We start from the raw sequence: 9,244 nt of genomic DNA, 5'->3' as shown, positions 1-9,244 counted from the left end.
AATATTGTCACACGGCTATGGTGGCAGAACGCGGAGGTTACCAACAATCATACGTGCTTCTGAGTGAAACCCACCAATTTCCCATCCATCTCCAGAGCCTATCCCCGTGACATCTGTCGTTGTTACGCCAATGTCTGGCCATTTCCTTCCCCGACTTCGTAATGGAGGCAAAGCTCTCGTTTGATATTCGCGCCAGTCGAGCGAGTGGCAACACTGCTGTCACCTCTCAGTCCAGCGCTGAATGTAAGTTTGTGGTGTCTGGTGCAGAGACCTCTTAGGTGCAGGTCCACTATTATCGGTTCAGTCGATTCTCTACGTAACCTACACCCAACGAAGAAACCAGATTTGTGGCGATAATTCACCAGTGATAATCATTTTTGTTTCCAACTGAGATACGGTACTACGATACTTCTGGCCAAGTTGCAGTTTCTCATCACATAAGAAAACAAGTGACGTCTTCACGAACTTGATATTGAGGGACATTACGGACGTTGGTAATTCTTGAGAAACTTAGATCTCTTACAATTTCACTGTGAATGTGATTTAAGTTGTTAGTTTCAAAACTAGTTTCTGCTATAATACGTAGAAATCGTGTTAATTACAATTCTAAAGGACCCGAATTATGTTTTTAAATTTTTTAATTTAGCATCATGGCTAGAACTGAATGCAGTCATTTCCTACTACATTATTTCTTACGCTGTCAGGTTTCCATAAATAGTCGTCTTTGAGTCTATCCAAGGTAAGCGTTTTTCTTCTTTGTGCGTCAAAAGTTTGGCACATTATGAGTCAACTCCTGAAAATAGGCCGCATGTCTGGCTAAGCCAAGATTAGATACAGCACCTCCTATTCCGTCCCATGCTATTTGGCACAAGTAGGTTACGAACTATCGCAGTGACTAGAAACACATGTTTGTATCTATGATTTAGCGCTGACTTAATATTATCATAATATATATAACATTTCAAGGCCGAATTCCGAAAGAAAAGAAAATCTTACAAACTGACACATATTCGAACTAATTGGTGCGTCCTTATTCTCCTCCCAGGGAAGAACATATGTGTGAGGAAAGGATGTTAAGGAAAATATTTTGGTCTAAGAGAGAGAGAGAGAGAGAGAGAGAGGATGATGGGGTATATTGCATAACGGCGAGCTTCGTAATTTGCCCCTCCTAATAGTATTAGTCTTATGAAATTTACAGATATGAGATGGGAACATGCAGCATACATTGCAGTGACGAGGAATGCATAAAAAACTTTGGTCTTAAAATTTGAAGGAAAGAGGCCCTATTAAGATGGACCTTCAAGAAATAATATATGCTGTTGTGGACTGGATTTGACTGGTCCAATGTAGAGTTCAGGGGCGGGCTCTTAATGAATGCGATAATGAAACTCCGGATTCCATTAAAGTGGGGGAGTGGGTGATTTATTGACTAGGTTAGTGACTTTGTTTCTCAAGAAGGGCTCCATTCTCTATAGTAAGTTATTCAACTAATTCTTGAAACTCGTTATTAAAGCCTTTCAACTGGAGATCCCACTTAAATTCTTAATTCCTTCTTTATGAATGTGCAGTTAACATGGCGGCAGTATGAATTATACAGCTACAAAATTAGATTGTGAAACTTTATGGTTTTATGTTAGTTGTGTATTGCCATAAAATTATGTAAGAACACGACGTTCGCTTGAGATTTGTGTTTCTTTAAAGACTACATCAAAAACTTACTGTTTCGAGCTAGGAGAGGAAAGAGGCAGCCTGAATTAGTGAACAATCCGAAATAGAGAACATAGTTATCTGTACGGTATTTTTTATTCTTATTTCATAAGAATAAATATATTTATTCACAGGCCAGCGATGTATGTTGATTTAGATCTATCTATGACTTTACAGCCCTTTGTTGGACCTTGGCCGCTTTTTGAATTTCTTAATCCTATACACAATCGGTAGGACCCCATTGGACGGGAAATTAGCCTGTCACAAGGCTAAAAACAGGACAACACAAACACAAAATAAACGCACACAGACATCCTTGCCTTGAATGGGATTCGAACCAGCGATCCCAGCGTCCGAGCGAGCGAAGGTGGTTCATGCCGTAGACCGCGCGGCCACTGTGATCAGCTGTTGACTTAGATTGTACTAAAAATAACATTTTCATTATATGAATTTTAACTTTTCGTTGTTATTATTATTGGAAATAGCAATAGCAACAGTTAATGTAACTAAGATTTGCCCAGCTAAATGTTTCTGAACATTTTGAGACCCAAGATTAATTTTTGGGTTGCGGCTGTGTCCGTCGGCCTCTGCCTACATTGTGTTGCTTGGCTGAAGCACGTTCTTCGTATATTTTATACAATTTATACTGGTATTTCTCAGAGCAAGATGTCAGTTCACCGATAATCATTGTTCATCGAATAAACATCAATTAAGTCATAGGATTTTCTGTTTCTATGATTAATAAACACATTCTAAACCTGAGAGAACTGCGTATTTTAAAATTCGTCGATAGAAATTTCACATTATTTTCTTGTGTGATTATCTGACGGGAAAATCAGAATATTAATCAAAACATAAAATGTCGGATTTGAGGTTCTCATAGAGGTGACTATGAAGAGTGTGGTCTTCTGGATTTTGACGCCGTGTAGTTCGAAGTGTAGCCGTTTTTTCGGAGGAACACGTCGCCAAGTAGAAGGTAAGCAGGCTCAGCTTGTCGCCTCCTTCCACTGCTTCATTGCTTGGCTTACTTTCTGAACCTGAAGACAGGAGCAATTTGTTCCTTCGAAACTTGGTGCTGTCTCCGAAATAAAGACTATGATATCCAGAAGACCGTACACTTTGAAATACTACGGGTAGAATGTATAGAATATTTGATATCATTTTCATCACTTTTCTTCAGCCAATTTTCTATGCGCAGGGATTTATTAGAACTGAAGTGAAGCGTGAAGACTTCTTCACAGCAAGGCCGGAATCACTTCACACTTTGTCACATAAATGACACATGCAGTTTATACATAATTCTATATACAGCAAAATAAATCACGCAATGTGATCATCTGTTAGTGCTTTCGCTGCCACAGATTGACGGTGTAGCCGTGTTCGAATCTCAGCCCTGAGTCTTCACTGAACAAACGTTTTTTCAGCTACATGTGTATAGTGCGCAACTCCTATTTTGTAATGAGCAAGTACGAAATCTATGTCGGGGTATTGTTTTTCCGATGCTGGATATTGCCTGTTACCTGAGGTTAGATTTTAATTTCTTCAATATTCTTCCTGTCACCATGTGGTTGCTACGTACCATATTAAGTTTCTCACTTACAAAGCGTAAATCATTTATGTCGCCAATGTTATTGTTAGACAACTGTTTAAAGCATAAAGCGATCACCATACTGCACCATTGCTGTGAATGATGGGAAATATTTATAATATTGTGGCATATAGACCCGTTTTCAGGCATCGGACACAAAAACACTAGGCAACTACCCGTAAACAGCAACAGAGAAATGATGTTTTCTCTGCGGTCCGTGCCGAGATATCACAAGCAAGACAGTTAATTGAGTTGAGTTGGAGAGTGAATAGTCACAGGACTGTTGAGGTTCCGTCGTTGTGAGCTGTTTCTGTGCGAAGCTGGTAGTTGAGGCCGGGGATAGTTCGAGAACCCAGAGGAAGAAGAACGTCCGCCGTTAAAAGCCTCTACCCAGCAACGGCTAGTGAAGTTTTGCCCGTGGACACTAGTGTGTGCGTGAGCGCGCGCGCGTGTGTGTAATAGTGAATTATAAAGTACAGTCACGCGCTGTATCGAAGAGTCCAATCAATCCGATCATCAATTCAATATCCGTCTGTAGTTACACTCATACTTGCGCTGGATAGCTTACGTATTGCAGTTAAGAGGTTAAAGCAATAAAAAGAGGTGCTATATGAGATCGGCTATAGGAAATATTGATTCATACATCCTCAAGACTCTTATAAAGAATAAGTAATTTCATTATTTCATTGCAGTCCCTTTCTAGGAAATTTCAGGAGAAGAGCCGCTAGTTCCTATGCTTTATGTGACGTTTCCAAAGCATATTCCATTCCTTTATTTGGTGCTTATTTGCCACACTGACATACTTTCTTAGCCCAATCTCATTCCTCAAGATAAAGTTTAGGTCTATGAGACTAAAATGTTGTCTGTGCGCGCTTGTGTTTGTTCCCTGTTCGAGCTTCTTAATCAATGTGCCAGTTTCCATGAAATCTGATAGGGGCATTGTACCATTGGACTCTCCTACAACCCCGTATTTGTTACTTTCCTGAAGTCAGCAATAACAGCATTGGATACTAATGGATTTGCGAGTTAGGAGAGATGCTGGAGACACTCAGTATTTGGTCACGAAAAGGTGTACAGCAATAGACCTTCAAAAATAAAAAAGAGGAGCAACTATTTTTAAGTTAATTTTTGTAAACCATAGAAGAACAAAATTGCGTCTGGGTGCTGTCAGTTTGATGATGAGTACTAACAAGCCGTTGGAGCTGGGCACTTTACATTTTGTGTGGAAACATCAAATACATGCCTCTGTATTCCCAATAATATATTGTTTATTGGTGGAAAATAAACCTGGAGACGATATAAGAATATGAAGTGTTGTCCGATTAATTGAAAGCACACAGACGTAAAGCTACCCCTGTAACCGGCCGGGAGACCCATAGTGTTGTGAGACGCCGAGGCTCTCGCATTTTCTAGACAACCCGCTCACAGATGACGATGAGGTTGTCAGCCTTACGTTCCGGTCGGCCGCCATTTACCCCCAGGAATATTCCTGGTACTTATTTATGTTAGGAGTTGAGCCGCCCCCATGGTCATAATGCGGCTGGAAAAATCCAATCACCTCATCGGAAATTGAACCCGCTACCTTCCGGCTTATCGCATAGTGCCTCAACCAACTACGCTACCGAATGCCCCTACAAATTTGTACTTAAGTAATAATGTCTCAAAGATAAGTAAATATTACTATAACCCACACTACTACTAATAAAGGTAAAATGTAAAACGGTGAAGTTATCCCTGGGCCTAAATACGTGTAATTAAGCAATAATAATGAAGCCGTATGGGGTAATAGAAGTACAGCTCCAGTAGTAGTAGTAGTAGGAGCCCGGATAGCGACTAAACTACTGGCTGTTAGTAGTAGTAGTAGGAGGAGGAGGCAGGGGCGAATAAACTACTGGCTGTTAGTAGTAGTAGTAGTATGAGGAGGAGGAGGATGAGAGGGCGACTAAACTACTGACTGTTAGTAGTAGTAGGAGGAGGAGGAGCCCGGATAGCGACTAAACTACTGGCTGTTAGTAGTAGTAATAGTAGGAGGAGGAAGGGGCGACTAAACTACTGGCTGTTAGTAGTAGTAGTAATAGTAGTAAGAGCCCGGATAGTGACTAAACTACTGGCTGTTAGTAGTAGTAGTAGTAGTAGTAGTAGTAGTAGTAGTAGTAGTAGTAGTAGTAGTAGTAGTAGTAGTAGTAGTAGTAGTAGTAGTAGTAGTAGTAGTAGTAGTAGTAGTAGTAGTAGTAGTAGTAGTAGTAGTAGTAGTAGTAGTAGTAGTAGTAGTAGTAGTAGTAGTAGTAGTAGTAGTAGTAGTAGTAGTAGTAGTAGTAGTAGTAGTAGTAGTAGTAGTAGTAGTAGTAGTAGTAGTAGTAGTAGTAGTAGTAGTAGTAGGAGGAGGAGGAGGAGGAGGCGACTAAACTACTGGCTGTTAGTAGTAGTAGTAATAGTAGTAAGAGCCCGGATAGTGACTAAACTACTGGCTGTTAGTAGTAGTAGTAGTAGTAGTAGGAGGAGGAGGAGGAGGAGGCGACTAAACTACTGGCTGTTAGTAGTAGTAGTAGTAGTAGTAATAGGAGGAGGAGGAGCCCGGATAGCGACTAAACTTTTGGCTGTTAGTAGTAGTAGTAGTAGTAGTAGTAGTTGGAGGAGGAGAAGGAGGAGGTGGAGGAGGAGGAGCCTGGATAACGACTAAATTACAGGTTGTACAACCAAGGGTTTGGATTTTCGATTTCCGGTATTAGTAGTAGTAATTTGTAACACATGTTCAGTTTTTAACAATATTAGTTCTGACTCGTGAACCTGTGAGTCCATGAGTTAAAGTAACATTTTCTTATGGTTCATACTGTCACGTGTAGGGGGTATGCATGACGAAAATAATGGCTTCTACAGTAGAACGGATGATCGGATTTATTGGCACTTCGGTTACAAGTTACATTTACATTACCCGAATATGACAATAACAACATAAGATTTGTTAAGACTGGAAGTCTTCGCGATATGGAGGCAAGCATTGTGAAGTTTCCCGGAACGTCTGGTTTGTTTTTGTATCAGCCCCTCTGTCGCCTTCTCTACTTCTGGGTCGCCTCTCCTTTAATGCATGGGGAAGATGCAAGGGCTTGAGCAAGTGACGGAGACTGGGGCTGGATATGCTGGCTACGTTTGTGTTAGTTGGGAATCTTAAGGAATTAAATAACTTATGGCAATTGAAACCACGTGCAGGTAAAAATTTGAGGCCTCTGTCGGAAAGTATTGGTATCAGTAGAGTAACTACTTCGTTCTCCGATCAGATGTAACTTGATAACTTTTAAGGTCACTCTGATGATAATGCTTGAATCTTCGTACAGAATGTCGCTTTAGCAGATGGCTGCAGTGAATTTATTTGTGCTTGCTCGAAAGGTCAAATCATTATTAAGAATGCTTTTATGTCGTACATGTTCCGAATTTGTAAGATTTATAAGTAAAGGTAAAAAAAGTAAAGCTATTCCTGTAACAGGCCGTGGAATCCCATAGGGTTGTGAGACGTTGGGGCTTCCACATTTTCTAGACAATCGGCTCACAGATGGCGGTGAGGTTGTCAGCCTTATGCACCGGCCACTGTTCCCCCCAGGAAGATTCCTAGTACTTGTTTCTGTTAAAGGGTGAGTCGATCCCAGGGCCATAGTGCGGCTGCAAGGATTAGGTCAATTGAAATATCCAGTAACCTCAACGGGAATTGAAACCGCGGCCTTCCAGCTTGTAGCATAGTGCCTCAACCAACTACGCTACCCCGTGCCCCACGATTTATAACTGTGAATATAAATATACGATGTTATTTTTCTGATTTCAAAAGCTTATATCAACCAGCCTGACCCCGTTGTATAGAGTACGAAGAGAAGCATAGATATGCTCTCGATTCTTCGATATTCAGATACAAGACACGGTTGCTACTTTTTTAATATACTCTTTTTTTCTTTAAATTCGCTTAGGGGGTTGGAGTCCAACTGGGTCCACTCGGCGCGGCGGCCACTGATTGGCCTATTGTAGCCTGCCCAGGGTGATTATGATGATGGAGAATTTAGTGGAATGAAAATTGGCAGGGGAAACCGAACTACTTGGAGAAAACCCGCCCCAGCGCCACTTTGTCCACCACAGATCCCACTTGACCAGACCCCGAGATCGAACCCTGGCCGCCGCAGTGGGAAGCCAGCGACTAACCGCTTGAGCTATGGTGCGGCCTACTTTTTTAATATACTCTTTTTTCCAAGAAACGATCATGGAGTCCATGAAACGAAGCCTGCTTATGGCGTAGCATTTCACTTAGGTAAATGTAAAGCTGTCCATGTGCTTAACTAATTAAGCACTATACCATGGAGGCGTATGGGGCAGTAGATGTATAGATCCATATTTTCTTGACCTCGGCACTAGCTGGAGGTGAGTGGTCAGTGATTAACGGTTAGACATATACTTGTTTGACTTTCGTATTTTGAAGGGCTTCAGAGGAGCGCGTGAAGGGCTTCCCTAAGGGGGGATTTCAGAGTATCCATCGGCGGTCATGCCACATCAGTCCAGATGCAGAACAGAATCTGCCTCAAGAGTTTCATGTAAACAAAGTGTATCTAGATATATAGACAGCTCAGATTTTAAGGCATGAATACCACCGTTCCCTCATTAGCAGACCTGTGAAATGTGAAGTCCTTTGTTTTCTTAATGACAGTATCTACTCTTGGATTGGCCGCGCCGTAGCTCAAGCAGTTAGTCGCTGACTTCACACCGCGGCGGCCCGGGTTCTATCCAGGGTCTGGTCAAGTGGGATTTGTGGTGGACAAAGTGGCGCTGGGGCAGGTTTTCTCCGAGTACTTCTGTTTCCCCTGCCAATCTTTATTCCACCAATTGCTCCACAATCACCCTCACCTATCATCTGGGACTGGTACAATAGGCCAGAAATGGCCGCAGTACAAGGGGCTTAGTCCCACCCCACTAGCAATAAAACAAAACAAAAAAATACAAAAAATATTTGCTAGGGTCACTTTCTGTCCTTTTTCTGGGTGTCTTCTTTATATAAATTTTAATTTGCGGAAAAATAATTCATAATATTATTTACGCTTATGAGCGTGGTTATTGCTGGTCGTGTCTTCTGTCAGTCTCGTGACGCAAACTCAAGGATATTATCGTAAAAACTGGCTGCAGCTCTCATTCACACTTTATTTCGTCTGTCAGAATTTTCTTCGATTTTTCAGTTTTGTCGATGCGCACCTTGTTTATCCTCTTTACTTGACGTTCCGACTGGTTACTGAGCGAGTGTATTTGATTACATTTATTCGTTAAACAAGCGTTCGGCACTATTCGGATAGTTTAGGTTAAGTTTGGTTTATTGGATCATATCACGTCACGTTTACTCCTTTTAGCACCAGTTGAGTTCGGTTTCTTGGTTTGTTGATATCACATACCTATACATTTGCGTGTATCTCGGACGCCAACTTTGGCGGTCGGTTCATGAATCGGCGGCGATGTTCAGTTCATTACGGATCCGATGTTTTCTACGTATTATATTTATTCTCACGCTTATTTTTCGGCGTCAGTGTCGGTAAGTTCCTCTGTGACCTGTAATAGCAACTCGTGTACAGACTCGGTACGCCTGCAACTCTATTCATGCTACCTGCCCGGCAGCCTTGGTGAAGAAGTTGCAGTAGGGAAGCGAGAAGCGAATAACCAGGTTCACCTAACAGCACCGTGTCAGTTCCTATACGTTATATAAAGCATTGCTCGGAGTAGCTCTACGAGGATTTCTCACCTCCTCCTCCTCCTCCTCCTCCTCCTCCGTCTTCTTCTTTCATGACTTATACTCTACACCTAATCCTCTAAGTAAAGTAAAAGTAAAAGTATCCCTGTAACAGGCCGTGGAGGCCCATAGGGTTGTGAGACGTCAAGGCTCCCACATTTTCTAGACAATCGGCTCATAGATGGCGGTAAGGTTGTCAGCCT

At 41.8% G+C, this 9,244-nt stretch overlaps 1 protein-coding gene across 2 annotated transcripts in view; it reads left to right on the top strand.

Annotated features, from left to right (window-relative positions):
- The first annotated feature begins 220 nt into the window (after positions 1-220).
- The window catches only part of LOC111871655 (tripartite motif-containing protein 45), a 73,851-nt gene continuing 64,827 nt past the window's right edge, over positions 221-9,244 (top strand). For both annotated transcript variants that reach the window (XM_033754329.1, XM_023864895.2), the window contains exon 1: positions 221-494. The gene's annotated coding sequence lies outside the window, so the exon portion shown is untranslated. The remainder of the gene's footprint in view (positions 495-9,244) is intronic.

Source organism: Cryptotermes secundus, unplaced genomic scaffold, assembly GCF_002891405.2.
Source record: "Cryptotermes secundus unplaced genomic scaffold, Csec_1.0 scaffold202, whole genome shotgun sequence".
In the NCBI taxonomy this organism is placed as follows: Eukaryota; Metazoa; Arthropoda; class Insecta; order Blattodea; family Kalotermitidae; genus Cryptotermes; species Cryptotermes secundus.
Note: the sequence above shows the minus strand (reverse complement) of the source record. Positions and strands in the feature narration are given on the sequence as shown.